Raw genomic sequence first — 18,052 nt, forward strand, 5'->3', positions numbered from 1 at the left:
TGTGTGTGCTAGCTAACTAACTACTGTGTGTGCTAGCTAGCCAACTACTGCGTGTGCTAGCTAGCTAACTACTATGTGTGCTAGCTAACTAACTACTGTGTGTGCTAGCTAAATAACTACTGTGTGTGCTAGCTAACTAACTACTGTGTGTGCTAGCTAACTAACTACTGTGTGTGCTAGCTAACTAACTACTGTATGTGCTATCTAGCTAACTACTGTGTGTGCTAGCTAGCCAACTACTGTGTGTGCTAGCTAGCCAACTACTGTGTGTGCTAGCTAGCCAACTACTGTGTGTGCTAGCTAACTAACTACTGTGTGTGCTAGCTAGCCAACTAATGTGTGTGCTAGCTAGCCAACTACTGCGTGTGCTAGCTAGCTAACTACTATGTGTGCTAGCTAACTAACTACTATATGTGCTAGCTAACTAACTACTATGTGTGCTAGCTAACTAACTACTATGTGTGCTAGTTTAACCCGGAAAGGGCTGTGGGCGGTCCAATATAAAACATTAAATCAGGATTCGTTCCAATTTAAACAGGGATATCCATCCAGCGTACGACGTCGCCTTGAAGTCTGAGGGCACAGCCTCTTTACTAGGAAGGCTTTGCGCCAACACATCAACGCAGCCATTTCAGACTATCTGAAAATGTAATAAAGGGTTTTCCTTTTTGTTTTGTTCTTTGTTCCTTGCAATATAAATCAGCTACGACCGACATGATCGTTGGAAAAGATTGATGGAGGTTAATCTCATGGTCCAGGCCTCAGCCCCAGTGAGGTGGTTAATCTCATAGTCCAGTCCTCAGCCCCAATGTGGTGGTTAATCTCACAGTCCAGGCCTCAGCCCCAGTGTGGTGGTTAATCTCACAGTCCAGGCCTCAGCCCCAGTGTGGTGGTTAATCCCATGGTACAGGCCTCAGCCACAGTGTGGTGGTTAATTTCATAGTCCATGCCTCAGCCCCAGTGTGGTGGTTAATCCCACAGTCCAGGCCTCAGCTCCAGTGTGGTGGTTAATCACACAGTCCAGGCCTCAGCCCCAGTGTGGTGGTTAATCTCATAGTCCAGGCCTCAACCCCAGTGTGGTGGTTAATCTCATAGTCCAGGCTTCAGGCCTTAGTGTGGTGGTTAATCTCATAGTCCAGGCCTCAGCCCCAGTGTGGTGGTTAATCCCACAGTCCAGGCCTCAGCCCCAGTGTGGTGGTTAATCCCACAGTCCAGGCCTCAGCCCCAGTGTGGTGGTTAATCCCACAGTCCAGGCCTCAGCCCCAGTGTGGTGGTTAATCTCACAGTCCTGGCCTCAGCCCCAGTGTGGTGGTTAATCCCATGGTACAGGCCTCAGCCCCAGTGTGGTGGTTAATCTTATAGTCCAGGCCTCAGCCCCAATGTGGTGGTTAATCCCACAGTCCAGGCCTCAGCCCCAGTGTGGTGGTTAATCCCACAGTCCAGGCCTCAGCCCCAGTGTGGTGGTTAATCCCACAGTCCAGGCCTCAGCCCCTAGTGTGGTGGTTAATCTCATAGTCCAGGCCTCAGCCCCAGTGTGGTGGTTAATCCCACAGTCCAGGCCTCAGCCCCAGTGTGGTGGTTAATCTCATAGTCCAGGCCTCAGCCCCAGTGTGGTGGTTAATCCCACAGTCCAGGCCTCAGCCCCAGTGTGGTGGTTAATCTCATAGTCCAGGCCTCAACCCCAGTGTGGTGGTTAATCTCATAGTCCAGGCCTCAGGCCTTAGTGTGGTGGTTAATCTCATAGTCCAGGCCTCAGCCCCAGTGTGGTGGTTAATCCCACAGTCCAGGCCTCAGCTCCAGTGTGGTGGTTAATCTCATAGTCCAGGCCTCAGGCCTTAGTGTGGTGGTTAATCTCATAGTCCAGGCCTCAGCCCCTAGTGTGTTGGTTGATCCCATAGTCCAAGGGAAATTGATATAGTGACACCAGTCACATTTAATAGATCCTTTACTATGTGATATAGCTAAGAATAACGATGACAGTCTCAGCAGTGAAACTGTTACGTTTAAAACTTCTTGCCACTATAGGGGGTGCTGTTTCGCATTAGCATAATTTGTCTACAGAATTAACTGCCTAGTACTCAATTCTTGCTCGTACAATATGCATATTATTATTATTGGATAGAAAACACTCTCTAGTTTCTATAGCCGTTGGAATTTTGTCTCTGAGTGAAACAGAACTCCTTCTACAGCACTTTTCATGATAGGGAGTCAGATTTCAGACATCTTGGCCCCTGATCTGGAGTCAGTTTAAAGGTCCCTGTAAATGCTATGGAGAAACAGACACTTCTTACGTCTTCCCCTGGATGTCAGTACGTGATGACGCTTTGAATGGAGTCGATTGTGCAATCAGGGCCTGTATAAAACAGCACAAGGTGGAAGTAGCGTCCCTTTCCTGCTGCGCCTGACGCGCGAAGGACGTCGGACTCGCCTCCTTCCAAGCTGTTGTTCAGCCAGTAATATTTCTCCGGTCATGTTTTTACTCGTTATAGGTGTTAAAAACATCATAAGGTAGTTAATTTAAACCGTTTTATAGCAATTTATATCCGTTTAGTGCGATTTTGAGGCATTTCTTTCTGAGACACTTTGAACCGCTGGGCACGTTTCCAGTTCATGCCGAACGTTAGTGGGCATTTCCACATGGCAAGAGAACAGCTTTTGACCAAAAGACGATTAGACCCAAGAAAGGATTCATTGCCCAAGATTCTGATGGAAGAACAGCTCAAAGTAAGAACAATTTATTATGATAAATCGTGTTTCTGTCGAAAAATGTGAAACGCTTATGCCGCCATTTTGTTAGGTGTAGCTTCGCTTGGCGCAACCTGTATTGAAAAGTAAGGATAATTTAAAAAATGTAATTCAGCGATTGTATTAAGAATTAAATTGTCTATCAATCGCTGTCCACCCTGTATTTTTTAGTCAAGTTTATGAGTATTTATGTATAAGACTAGATCACTGTCTAATATGGCGCACAACATTTTCTGACCAGCTGGGCAACTTTTCTCATTGTCTAACCATGATTTTGGTGGCTAAATATGCACATTTTCGAACAAACTCTATATGTATGTTGTAATGTGATGTTACAGGAGTGTCATCTGAAGAATTCTGAGAAGGTTAGTGAAAAAATTAATATATTTTGGCGATGATTACGTTATCGCTCTCTTTGGCTAGAATCAATGCTCTGGTAACGTTTGCACATGTGGTATGCTAATATAACGATGTATTGTGTTTTCGCTGTAAGACACTTAGAAAATCTGAAATGTTGTCTGAATTCACAAGATCTGTGTCTTTCCATTGCTGTGAGCTGTGTATTTTTAAGAAATGTTTTATGATTAGTAATTAGGTAATACACGTTGCTCTGTATTTTTTCTAGTCGAGTTGTGATGGTGGGTGCAATTGTAAACTATGATTTATACCTGAAATAAATATAAATATGTTATCAGACTGTCATCTGATGAGGGTTTTTCTTGGTTAGTGGCTATTAATATCTTTATTTGGCCGAATTGGTGATAGCTACTGGTGTTGAGAAAAAATGGTGGACAAAGAAAAATGGTGTCTTTTGCTAACGTGGTTAGCTAATAGATTTACATATTTTGTCTTCCCTGTAAAACATTTAAAAAATCTGAAATGGTGGCTTTATTCACAAGATCTGTATCTTTCATTAGGTGTCTTGGACTTGTGATTTAATGATATTTAGATGCTACTATTTAATTGTGACGCTATGCTAGCGATGCTACTCAGTGTGGGGGGGGGGGGGGGTGCTCCCGGACCCGGGGTAGAGACCCGTGAAAGGTTAATGTACCTGGTCAACTAAACAGCTAATAGTCAAAAATATTATCATCAAAACCAAGGATGTCTGTCATTGAAAATGAGCCCATTAATAATGTGTCTATATTTATACTGCTGTGTCTGATAACAGGCTTTGGGGTGAAACTCTGATATGTTATGTACCCTTATAGTACCCTTAACTAAAATTGCTAACAGTCAAAAGTTATATTTAACCATCACCCGCTTGAAGTATAGTATCATCCTCCTAACAACAAAAAAAACAAGGACGTCTGTCATTGAGAAATATGACATTAAAAATGTGTCTATATTTACACAGCTGGGTATTCTGATAAATCACCTCGCCGGCTGTAATTACACTGACCCAGAGTTCCAAATAGAAACCTATTCCCCCATAGCGCCCATAGGGCTCTGGTTAAAAGTAGTGCACTATATAGGGAACCATCTGGGGATGCAGACGGTGAGTGTCAAGAGAGGAGAGGAGAACACCAACAGATGGTAAGAGAGGTTAGAGGATATTTTTGGGAGGAGGCAGCAGAGGCCAGTAACATCCCTCCTGTGGATGTATGTTGCTCAAGGACCTTCTGTAGTGTAGAACTGGATATTTAGTATACTGTACACATGAGTCATAGTTTTAATTTCTGTTATCAGTGGAGCGAGAACATTACTTCAATAACACAAACGGTGTGGTAATGGGAAAATCTGCATGATGTGTAATTTATACCGTTATTCATACAGAATTTGATGCCAATGATAATACTTTTTTAGGAAAATGCAGTTTTAGAAATGTTGAATTTTAAACAATGTTGTTACCACCAGTATAAAAATGATGTCGGTTCTCAGGCATGTTGAAGAATGGTGAGAAAAAAAATGTATCTAAGAATTCAAGACAGAAGTCAAAACAGGGATGAGAGACTGAGTGTGAAATGAGGTCTTATTTATTCCGGTGGAAGGAACAGACAACGTAGCCGTTAACGTAAATACAGAATCCTGACGATGCCAACATCTTCTAAATTAGTTTTGTTTAAGTGCCCTTGCCACAAGGAGAAGGATGTCTGTTCACAGGCAAGCTGAAGAAGTGAAAAATATTAAATGTCAAGATATGGTCATGTTTTTCTTGTTTATGTATTAACCTGCTGCCTGGCGACTGCTGCCCGGCGACTGCACACGGAAATTTGCATATTTCCTCAAGTGTACTGAGTATTGGGGATTTGTTGTACATTGTCCCTGTTCAGATAAAACTGATTATGATGTGGAGCAGCACATTCAGTGCACCCAGCATGCTGGGTAAGATATGACATTACTGTAGAGGAAGAAACAGTCGCTTCTATTAGAATGGTCACTAAATGATTCATTATTCTGTTTGGAGAAATAACAGTGGCCACAGCTAGCTGAATAATGACATCCACTGCTGATTGTGGACAGTGACTATTTCATCATGTCTTTTTCTACCATGACAGAACCAACATATTAAGCCATGCCAGAACCAACATATCAAATCATGGCAGAACCAACATATCGGATCATGCCAGAACCAACATATCGGATCATGCCAGAACCAACATATCGGATCATGTCAGAACCAACATATTGGATCATGCCAGAACCAACATATTGAGCCATGCCAGAACCAACATATTGAGCCATGCCAGAATCAACATATTGAGCCATGACAGAACCAACATATTGAGCCATGCCAGAACCAACATATTGAGCCATGCCAGAACCAACATATTGAGCCATGCCAGAACCAACATATCGGATCATGCCAGAACCAACATATCGGATCATGCCAGAACCAACATATTAAGCCATGCCAGAACCAACATATTGAGCCATGCCAGAACCAACATATCGGATCATGCCAGAACCAACATATTAAGCCATGCCAGAACCAACATATTGAGCCATGACAGAACCAACGTATTGAGCCATGCCAGAACCAACATATTGAGCCATGCCAGAACCAACATATCGGATCATGCCAGAACCAACATATTAAGCCATGCCAGAACCAACATATCGGATCATGCCAGAACCAACATATTAAGCCATGGCAGAACCAACATATCGGATCATGCCAGAACCAACATATTAAGCCATGGCAGAACCAACATATTAAGCCATGCCAGAACCAACATATTGAGCCATGCCAGAACCAACATATCGGATCATGCCAGAACCAACATATTGAGCCATGACAGAACCAACATATTGAGCCATGCCAGAACCAACATATCGGATCATGACAGAACCAACATATTGAGCCATGCCAGAACCAACATATTGAGCCATGACAGAACCAACATATTGAGCCATGCCAGAACCAACATATTGAGCCATGCCAGAACCAACATATTGAGCCATGCCAGAACCAACATATCGGATCATGCCAGAACCAACATATTGAGCCATGCCAGAACCAACATATTGAGCCATGCCAGAACCAACATATTGAGCCATGCCAGAACCAACATATCGGATCATGCCAGAACCAACATATTGAGCCGTGCCAGAACCAACATATTGAGTCATGCCAGAACCAACATATCGGATCATGCCAGAACCAACATATTGAGCCATGCCAGAACCAACATATTGAGCCATGCCAAAACCAACATATCGGACCATGCCAGAACCAACATATTGAGCCATGACAGAACCAACATATTAAGCCATGCAAGAACCAACATATCGGACCATGCCAGAACCAACATATCGGATCATGCCAGAACCACCATATCGGATCAAGGCAGAACCAACGTTTGAATCATTGCAGAACCAACATATTGAACCGTGACAGAACCACATATTGGATCATGACAGAACCAACATATTGAACCATGCCTGGTGTTTGGTGCTGCTGTTGACATGAGGCACACACACACACACACACACAGCCTAAGGCCTCAACAGACAGGTGAGGAAAGGAGAGAAGGGGAGGAAAGAAGAGAAGGGGAGGAAAGAAGAGAAGGGGAGGAGAGGAGAGAAGGGGAGGAGAGGAGAGAAGGGGAGGAAAGGAGAGAAGGGGAGGAAAGGAGAGAAGGGGAGGAAAGGAGAGAAGGGGAGGAGAGGAGAGAAGGGGAGGAAAGAAGAGAAGGGGAGGAGAGGAGAGAAGGGGAGGAAAGGAGAGAACGGGAGGAAAGGAGAGAAGGGGAGGAGAGGAGAGAAGGGGAGGAGAGGAGAGAAGGGGAGGAGAGGAGAGAAGGGGAGGACAGGAGAGAAGGGGAGGAAAGGAGAGAAGGGGAGGAAAGGAGAGAAGGGGAGGAAAGAAGAGAAGGGGAGGAGAGGAGAGAAGGGGAGGAAAGGAGAGAAGGGGAGGAAAGGAGAGAAGGGGAGGAGAGGAGAGAAGGGGAGGAAAGGAGAGAAGGGGAGGAAAGGAGAGAAGGGGAGGAAAGGAGAGAAGGGGAGGAAAGGAGAGAAGGTGAGGAAAGGAGAGAAGGGGAGGAAAGAAGGGGAGATGTCTTTACAATTACAAACAAAATATTTTTTATTCACTTCCATTACCAAGGACCATCTTGAGCACAACAGTGTGAATAGTAAATACAGCATACATATATTTGCTTCCCAAATGGTATTCTCTCAACCAGCTTCACCTGGAATGCTTTTCCAACAGTTTTGAAGGAGTTCCAAAATATGCTGAGCACTTCCTGGCTGCTTTTCCTTAACTCTGCTGTCCAACTCATCCCAAAACATCTCAATTGGGTTGAGGTCGGGTGATTGTGGAGGCCAGGTCATCTGATGCAGCACTTCCTCACTCTCCTTCTTGGTCAAATAGCCCTTACACAGCCTGGAGGTGTGTTGGGTCATTGTCCTGTTGAAAAACAAATGATAGTCCCACTAAGCACAAACCAGATGGGATGGCGTATCGCTGCAGAAATGATGTGGTAGCCATGCTGGTTAAGTGTGCCTTGAATTCTAAATAAATCACAGACAGTGTCACCAGCAAAGCACCCCCACACCATCACACGTCCTCCTCTATGCTTCACGGTGGTGACTAAACATGCAGAGATCATCCGTTCACCTACCCTGTGTCTCACAAAGACACGGCGGTTGGAACCAAAAATATCAAATTTGGGCTCATCAGAACAAAGGATAGATTTCCAACTGTCTAATGTCCATTGCTCGTGTTTCTTGGCCCAAGCAAATCTCTTCTTATTGGTGTCCTTTAGAAGTGGTTTCATTGCAGCAATTCAAACATGAAGGCCTGATTCACGCAGTCTCCTCTGAACAGTTGATGTTGAGATGTGTCTGTTATTTGTACTCTGTGAAGCATTTATTTGCACTGCAATTTCTGAGGCTGGTAACTGATGAACTTATCTTCTGCAGCAGAGGTAACTCTGGGTCTTCCTTTCCTGTGGCGGTCCTCGTGACAGCCAGTTTCATCATAGCGCTTGATGGTTTTTGCGACTGCACTTGAAGAAACATTCAAAGTTCTTGAAATGTTCCGTATTGACTGACCTTCATGTCTTAAAGTAATGGACTGTTGTTTCTTTTTGCTTACTTGAGCTGTTCTTGCCATAATAAGGACTTGGTGTTTTACCAAATAGGACTATCTTCTGTATACCAGCCCTACTTTGTCACAACACAACTGATTGGTTCAAACAAAAAAAACAAAAATCCACAAATTAACTTTTAACAATGCACACCTGTTAATTGAAATGCATTCCAGGTAAGTACCTCATGAAGCTGGTTGAGAGAATGCCAATAGTGTGCAAAGCTGTCATCAAGGCAAAGGGTGGCTACTTTGAAGAATCTCAAAAATAAAATATATTCTGATTTGTTTAACACTTTTTTGTTTACTAAATGATTCCATATTCCATGTGTTATTTCATAGTTTTGATGTCTTCACTATTATTCTGCATTGTAGAAAATAGTAAAAAATAAAGAAAAAGCATTGAGTAAGTAGGTGTGTCCAAACTTTAGACTGGTACTGTATGTACACACTTGTGTCTACTAAATGGCATATTAGAATATATTATGGAGAAGTATGATGCCATACTTTTTTTAAATGTACAAACCTTTTCTTTCAGAGACATATAGGAATCTCCTCTTCCTCCAGAGATACATAGGAATCTCCTCTTCCTCCAGAGATACATAGGAATCTCCTCTTCCTCCAGAGATACATGGGAATCTCCTCTTCCTCCAGAGATACATAGGAATCTCCTCTTCCTCCAGAGAAACATAGGAATCTCCTCTTCTTCCAGAGATACGTAGGAATCTCCTCTTCCTCCAGAGATACATAGGAATCTCCTCTTCCTCCAGAGATACATAGGAATCTCCTCTTCCTCCAGAGATACATAGGAATCTCCTCTTCCTCCAGAGATACATAGGAATCTCCTCTTCCTCCAGAGAAACATAGGAATCTCCTCTTCTTCCAGAGATACATGGGAATCTCCTCTTCCTCCAGAGAAACATAGGAATCTCCTCTTCTTCCAGAGATACATGGGTATCTCCTCTTCCTCCAGAGATACATAGGAATCTCCTCTTCTTCCAGAGATACATGGGTATCTCCTCTTCCTCCAGAGATACATAGGAATCTCCTCTTGTTTATCATGCACCTGTTTTTACCATATTTTCTTTTCCTACGATTTTCTTTGACTCTCCTCCTCCTCCTCCTCCTCCTCCTCCGTCACCTCCTCCTCCTCCTCCCTTCCCCGTCTCCTCTTCTTCCTCCTCCTCCACCCCTCCCCCTCCTCCCCCTCCTCTTCATTCTCCTCCTCCTCCTTTTCCTCCTCCCCTCCCCCTCCCCCGTCTCCTCTTCCTCTTCCTCCCCTCCCCCTCCTCCGTCTCCTCTTCCTCCTCCCCTCTGTAATCCATCTAGTCTGCTAGCTGGAGAGATCTGATATTTATTATCTCCAGACCAAAAGGATCTGCCTACAAGGTTTGACATTGAAGAATAAACTCAATTAGATTTGGGCAGGTATTATCTGTTAGAGAGCAGAGAGGATATTGCCAAGAGGGTAAACAACAACAAAAACAACAAGGAAGAGAAAAGTAAATAATCCTCCAGGGTTTATCCTATGAAATGGGTTTAAACCTGAGGGTTAAATTGACCACGAGATGAAAGGAATTCAGTATGTTTGGAAAACAAGATGGTGGAATTAACTTGACCAGCCCATTATCTTGAGCCCTTGAGATCTTACAGTAACTACTTTGATGAAGAACGGGAGATTGGAAATTGTAACGGGTGTTGCTCTCCTCATCCTCGGATGAGGTGAGGAGAGAGGGATCTGAAGACCAATATGCAGCGAGGTATGATGACATGATTTATTGATTTAAACAAGACACGACATAGACAGAAAACGAACTATACTTGAATAACTACAAAACAACAAACGACGTAGACGCACCTGAACATAAGAACTTACGTATAACGAAGAACGCATGAAAACAGGAACAGACTACATAAACCGAACAAACAAAACCGAAACAGTCCCATGTGGCGTAACATCACACAGACACAGGAGACAACCACCCACAAACAAACAGTGTGAAAACACCTACCTTAATATGGCTCTCAATCAGAGGAAATGAAAACCACCTGCCTCTAATTGAGAGCCATATCAGGTCACCCTTAAACCAACATAGAAACAGAAAACATAGACTGCCCACCCAAACTCACGTCCTGACCAGCTAACACATACACAAACTAACAGAAAACAGGTCAGGAACGTGACATAACCCCCCCCTCAAGGTGCGTACTCCGAACGCACCACCAAAAGTCTAGGGGAGGGTCTGGGTGGGCATCTGACCACGGTGGTGGCTCCGGCTCCGGACGCTGTCCCAATCCCACCATAATAAATCCCCACTTCTGTGTCTTCCTCAAGGTGGCGACCCTCGCCACCGACCTTGGACTGGGAACCCTAGACATGGGTCCCGCTGGATTTAGTGGCCGCCCCGGACTGAGGGACGGCAGCTCCGGACTGAGGGACAACACCGGGACAAGGGGCAACACCGGGACAAGGGGCAGGTCCCGGCTGATATACTCTGGCAGATCCTGGCTGGCTGGCTCTGGCGGATCCTGGCTGGATGACGGCTCTGGCTGGTCATGGCTCGCTGACGGCTCTGGCTGGTCCTGGCTGGACGGCTCTGAAGGCTGGTCCTGGCTGGACGGCTCTGAAGGCTGATCCGGTCTGACGGAAGGCTCTGGCTGATCCGGTCTGGCGGAAGGCTCTGGCTGATCCGGTCTGGCGGAAGGCTCTGGCTGATCCGGTCTGGCGGAAGGCTCTGGCTGATCCGGTCTGGCGGAAGGCTCTGGCGGCTCCGGTCTGGCGGAAGGCTCTGGCGGCTCCTGTCTGGCTGACGGCTCTGTAGGCTCTTGGCAGACGGGCGGCTCTGTAGGCTCTTGGCAGACGGGCGGCTTTGCAGGCTCATGGCAGACGGGCAGCTTTGCAGGCTCATGGCAGACGGGCAGTTCAGGCGCCATTTGGCAGACGGGCAGTTCAGGCGCCGCTGGACAGACGGGCAGTTCAGGCGCCGCTGGGCAGACGGGCAGTACAGGCACCGCTGGGCAGACGGGCACACCTGTAGGGAGGAGACGGAGAGACAGCCTGGTGCGTGGGGCTGCCACAGGACCCACCAGGCTGGAGAGACCTACAGGAGGCTTGATGTTAAAAGGCACCTGAAGGACCGGGCTGTGGAGGAGCACTGGAGCTCTGGTGCGCAGCCTTGGCACCACTCCCCCAGGCTGGCATACTACTCCAGCCCGTACCCTCCAGAGTGCAGGCACAGGTTGAACCGGGCTGTGGATGAGCACTGGAGATCTAGTGCCTACTACGCGCACCTCTCCCTTAGGCTCCACTCCCACATTTGCCCGGTACGAGCGGAGCGTAGGCATAGGACGCACTGCACCCTCCCAGCGCCCCGGAGACACAGCACGCAGAGCCGGCGCAGGATACCCTGGACCGAAACTGCGTACCGGAGACCAGACGCGCTGAGCAGGCACAATACGCCCCGGCTGGATGCCCACACTCACTTGACACTTTCGGGGGGCTGCCCTATAGCGCACCAGGCTATGGGCACGCACTGGCGACACCGTGCGCTTAACCGCATAACACGGTGCCTGACCAGTGACGCGTTGCTTATAATAAGCACGAGGAGTGCGCTCAGGTCTGCTACCTGGCTTAGCCACACTCCTCTCTAGCCCCCCCCCAAAAAAATTCTGGGGTTGCCTCTCGTACCTGTCCCGCTGCCGTGCTGCCTCCTCATATCGCCGCCGCTCAGCTTTCGCTTCCTCCAGCTCAGCTTTGGGGCGGCGATACTCCCCAGCCTGTGCCCAGGGTCCTTCTCCATTCAACTCTTCCTCCCAAGTCCACAAGTCCTGGGATTTCTGTGGTTGCTTTCGCTGCCCTTTTCCCCGCTGCTTGGTTCTGGTAATTTGGTGGGTGGTTCTGTAAAGGCAGTCAATGTTGTTCTCCCCCTTAGACGAGAAGGAGCATGGATAGGACCAAGATGCGGATTGAGGGAAATAAGCCATCTTTTAATGAAGAACAGCAAACAAGACACTACAAACTACAAAACAACAAACTAACAAACCTTCAACCGTCCTGTGTGGCCCAAACACTGACACAGGAACAAACACCCACAAAACACCAGTGAAACCCTGGCTGCCTTTGTATGACTCTCAATTAGAGACAAACAATACACACCTGTCTCTAATTGAGAATCACACCAGGCCGAACACAAAACCCCACATAGAAATACAAACATAGACAAACCCACCCAACTCACGCCCTGACCAACTAAAATGAATACAAAACAAAGGAAAACAGGTCAGGAACGTGACAGAAATTCAATTTTTTTTGGCCATCTTAACAACATCTTGGCCATCATAACAACATATTGGCCATCTTAACAACATCTTGACCATCATAACAACAACCTTAGCCATCATAAGAAGAACCTTAGCCATCACAACAATACATTGGCCATCAAAACAAAACATTTGTCATCATGACAACATATTGGCCATCATAATAACATATTGCCCATCATAACAACACATTGGCCAACATAACACCATCTTGGCCATCATAACAACACCTTAGCCATCATGACATCATACTGGCCATCAGAACAATGTCTTGGCCATCATAACAACATATTGGCCATCTTAACAATGCTTTGGCCATCATAACAATGTCTTGGCCATCATAACAAAGCTTTGGATTGTTGATTATTGTCTAAATTGATCAGCCACATCTTTGCTACTGTTCCGTAGCTTGCCCCACAATATGACTTAATTATCATTTTAGAGATCTTTCACAGTACATGACCCGCAAAAAAGGATACCGAATTTCTGAATTCATATTCCCTCCCATCCCATCTAAGGCTCTACACCAAGCATATGTTCTATTCATGACATGTACGTCAGTAATGGGACCCTATTCCCTATGTAGTAATCTACTTAGGACCAAAGTCCTATGAGTTCACTATATAGGGAATGGGAAGCCATTCTGGACACAGTCCTGGTATTACTGTAACACTGTCAATACATTAGGTCTCGTGGATGTAGTGTCACGTTCCTGACCTGTTTTCCTTGCTTTTTTATGTGTTTAGATGGTCAGGGCGTGAGTTGGGGTGGGCATTCTATGTTATGTGTTTCTATGTTGGGTTAAATGTGTTGCCTGATATGGTTCTCAATTAGAGGCAGGTGTTTGACGTTTCCTTTGATTGAGAACCATATTAAGGTAGGCTGTTCTCACTGTTTGTTTGTGGGTGATTGTTCCTGTGTCTGTGTCTGTTTGCACCACACGGTACTGTTTCGTTTGTTCGTTCGTTTAGGTAGTCTGTTCCTGTTTCATGCGTTCTTCGTGTTTTATGTAAGTTCTTGTTCAGGTCAGTCTACGTCGTTTGTTATTTTGTAATCAATTCAAGTGTTCTTCGTGTTTCGTCTTTCATTTATTAAATTCATTATGTCTACATAGAACGCTGCATTTTGGTCCGAACCTTACTCTTTCTCCTCATCTTATTCATGATTATTATTTGACCATGCTTGTCACTTATGAACATTTTTGAACATCTTGGCATAGTTCTGTTATAATCTCCACCCGGCACAGCCAGAAGAGGACTGGCCACCCCTCATAGCCTGGTTCCTCTCTAGGTTTCTTCCTAGGTTTTGGCCTTTCTAGGGAGTTTTTCCTAGCCACCGTGCTTCTACACCTGCATTCTAGCTGTTTGGGGTTTTAGGCTGGGTTTCTGTACAGCACTTCGAGATATTATCTGATGTACGAAGGGCTATATAAAATAAAATTGATTGATTGATCTGAGGAGGCGGCATTGGACAGCCGTTACATGTAGGGTGCCATGTAAAGACACTAGGCACATGCTGTGTGTAACCAAACAGGCTGTTTAGTTTCAGGTACAGATTGTGGCTTTGCATAATTGAACATGGCAGCTGATTGTGTCCCAGATAGTATCCTATTCCATATAGTGCACTACTTTTGACCTGAGTCCTGGTCAAATGTAGTGCACCTTTTAGGGAATAGGACGCCATTGGGGATCCAAGCTACCTGGCTGCTTGCTGGCAGTTCTGTTGTGATGTGATGTGTGTGTGTGTGTGTGTGTGTGTGTGTGTGTGTGTGTGTGTGTGTGTGTGTGTGTGTGTGTGTGTGTGTTTCACTGCTGTTAGTGTCCACTCTCCTGGAGACTAGAAGCCCTCCTGATCTCCAGGGTCACATGCAGCCTTTCCCTTAATTACTGCATCAGTATTACTGCACACTCCTCACACACACTCTTCACACACACACACACACACACATCTCGCACACACACATACACACACACACACACACACACGCACACTCCTCACACACACAACAACACACACACACACTCTTCACACACACATGCACACTCCTCACACACACACACACTCTTCACACACACATGCACACTCCTCACACACACACACACTCTTCACACACACACGCACACTCCTCACAGACAAACACATACGCACACTCCTCACAGACACACACACACAAAGCACACACACACATGCACACTCCTCACAGACACATACACACACATCCCTCTGTTGGTAGGAATGGATACAGGTTAATACCACTGCCTGTCAGTTAGCAGGTAGGACAGAATCAACAAGGGAGGGTTACCATGTACAGGATGCTGGGTGTCAGGTAGGAATCAGATGGCGTACAGAATCAACAAGGGAGGGTTACCATGTACAGGATGCTGGGTGTCAGGTAGGAATCAGATGGCGTACAGAATCAACAAGGGAGGGTTACCATGTACAGGATGCTGGGTGTCAGGTAGGAATCAGATGGCATACAGAATCAACAAGGGAGGGTCACCATGTACAGGATGCTGGGTGTTACGTAGGAATCAGATGGCGTACAGAATCAACAAGGGAGGGTCACCATGTACAGGATGCTGGGTGTCACGTAGGAATCAGATGGCGTACAGAATCAACAAGGGAGGGTTACCATGTACAGGATGCTGGGTGTTAGGTAGGAATCAGATGGCGTACAGAATCAACAAGGGAGGGTCACCATGTACAGGATGCTGGGTGTCACGTAGGAATCAGATGGCGTACAGAATCAAACTAAAGGCTCCATCTCTGAATCAAATGAAAATTCAAGTCTTTTTTGTTGTTGTTGAACAACCATGTCTTGGTCCTCCAAATAAACCGTTTTTTCCCCCAGTTCGGTTCAGTCCCGAACTACAACACGAAATCCAAAATAATACAACCGCAAGAAATTAAAGGATTGATTTGACCAGCTCAGTTGTTAGTCTGTATAATCAAAAGGAAAATAGTCCACAGAGGAAAAAGCCTAAATATAGGGCCTTCAAAAAGTATTCACAACTCTTGACTTTTTCCACAATTTGCTGTGCCACTGACCCAAACAATACCCCATAATATCAAAGTGGAATTATGTTTTTAGACATTTTTACAAAGTTATTAAACATGTCAAGCTGTTTAGAGTCAATACGTATTCAATCCCTTTGTTATGTCAAGCATAAATAAGTTCAGGAGTAGAAATGTCACATAATAAATAATAGACTCTCTCTGTGTGCAATAATAGTGTTTAACATGATTTTTGAATGACTACCTCATCACTGTACCCCAACACATACAATTATCTGTAAGTTCCTTCAGTCGAGCAGTGCATTTCAACCTTCCACATTTTGGTTCCTAGAAGTCTATAGTCTACACAAAGGAAACGTATCTTGATGATCATTATTATCAAATCCCTCATTAATCTTTTAAAAAGGTGTCACGTTCCTGACCTATTTCTGTTAGTTTGTTATATGTGTTAGTTGGTCAGGACGTGAGTTTGGGTGGGCATTCTATGTTTTCTGTTTCTATGTTGGTTTATGGGTTGCCTGGTATGGCTCTTAATTAGAGGCAGGTGTTTGGCGTTTCTCTAATTAAGAGTCATATTTAGGTAGGTGTTTTCACAGAGTTCGTGGTGGGTGAGTGTCTCCTGTGTTTGTGTATGTCGTTACGCCACACGGGACTGTTTTCGGTTTGTTTGTTCCTCGTTCATTTTGTGTAGCCTGTTTTCTCTATTCGTGCGTTCTTCATGTTTTATGTAAGTTCGTCGTATAGGTCTGTCTACACCGTTTATTTGTTTTGTTAGTTTATTAGTCGAGTTCGTGTTTTTTCGTTAATAAATCATGTCAACAAACTCAGCTGCATTTTGGTTCGATCCCTGCTCCTCCTCTTCTGATGAAGAGGAGGAGGAAAGCCGTTACAGAATCACCCACCAATCCAGAACCAAGCGGCGTGAAGTCAAGCAGGATTATACACAGGAATCATGGACTTGGGAGGAAATATTGGACAGGAGAGGTCCATGGGCACAGCCGGGAGAATATCGCCGTCCCAAAGCTGAGCTGGAGGCAGCGAAAGCAGAGAGGCGGTGGTATGAGGAGGCAGCAAGGAGACGTGGCTGGAAGCCCGAGAGGAGACCCCAAAAATTTCTTGGGGGGGGGGGGCTAAGAGGTAGTGGGCCAAGGGCAGGTAGGAGACCTGCGCCCACTTCCCAGGCTTACCGTGGAGAGCGGGAGTACAGGCAGGCGCCGTGTTACGCAGTAGAGCGCACGGTGTCTCCTGTACGAGTGCATAGCCCAGTGCGGGTTATTCCACCTCCCCGCACTGGTCGGGCGACGGGGAGCATTCAACCAGGTAAGGTTGGGCAGGCTCGGTGCTCAAGGGAGCCAGTACGCCTTCACGGTCCGGTATTTCCGGCACTACCTCCCCGCCCCAGCCCAGTACCACCAGTGCCTACACCACGCACCAGGCTTCCAGTGCGTTTTCAGAGCCCTGTGCCTCCTCCACTGGTGCGTGTCTCCAGCCTAGTGCTTCCAGTTCCGGCACCGCGCACTAAGCCACATGTGCGTCTCCTAAGTCCTGTGCACACTGTTGTTTCTCCCCGTACTCGTCCTGATGTGCGTGCACTCAGCCCGGTGCCACCAGTGCCGGTACCACGCACCAGGAATATAGCACGCTTTGAGAGTCCAGTGTGCCCTGTCCCTGCTCCCCGCACTAGGCTTGAAGTGCGTGTCCTCAGTCAGGTGCCTCCAGTTACGGCACCACGCACCAAGCCTACAGTGCGTCTCAGCCGGCCAGAGTCTGCCGTCTGCCTAACGGCGCATGAACTGCCTGTCTGCCATGAGCCTGCAAAGCTGCCTGTCTGCCATGAGCCTACAGAGCCTTCCGCCAGACAGGAGCAGCCAGAGCCTTCCGCCAGACAGGTGCAGTCTGAGCCATCCGTCTCCGCAGCGCCATCTGAGCCATCCATCTCCCTAGCGCCGTCTGAGCCATCCGTCTCCCCAGCGCCGTCTGAGCCATCCGTCTCCCCAGCGCCGTCTGAGCCATCCATCTGTCCTGAGCCATTAGAGCCGCCCGTCTGTCCCGAGCCGTCAGAGCCGATAGTCAGTCAGGAGCCGCTAGAGCCAGTTATCAGTCAGGATCTGCCAGAGCCGCCAACCAGACAGGATCTGCCAGAGCCGCCAACCAGACAGGATCTGCCAGAGCCGCCAACCAGACAGGATCTGCTAGAGCAGCCAACCAGACAGGATCTGCCAGAGCCGCCAACCAGACAGGATCTGCCAGAGCCGTCAGTGAGCCATGAGCGGCCAGAGCCTTCAGCCAGCCATGAGCGTCCAGAGCCGTCAGCGAGCCATGAGCGTCCAGAGCCGTCAGCGAGCCATGAGCGTCGAGAGCCGTCAGCCAGCCATGAGCGTCGAGAGCCGTCAGCCAGCCATGAGCGTCGAGAGCCTTCAGCCAGCCATGAGCGTCCAG

Source organism: Salvelinus fontinalis, chromosome 18 (genome assembly GCF_029448725.1).
Source record: "Salvelinus fontinalis isolate EN_2023a chromosome 18, ASM2944872v1, whole genome shotgun sequence".
Classification (NCBI taxonomy): domain Eukaryota; kingdom Metazoa; phylum Chordata; class Actinopteri; order Salmoniformes; family Salmonidae; genus Salvelinus; species Salvelinus fontinalis.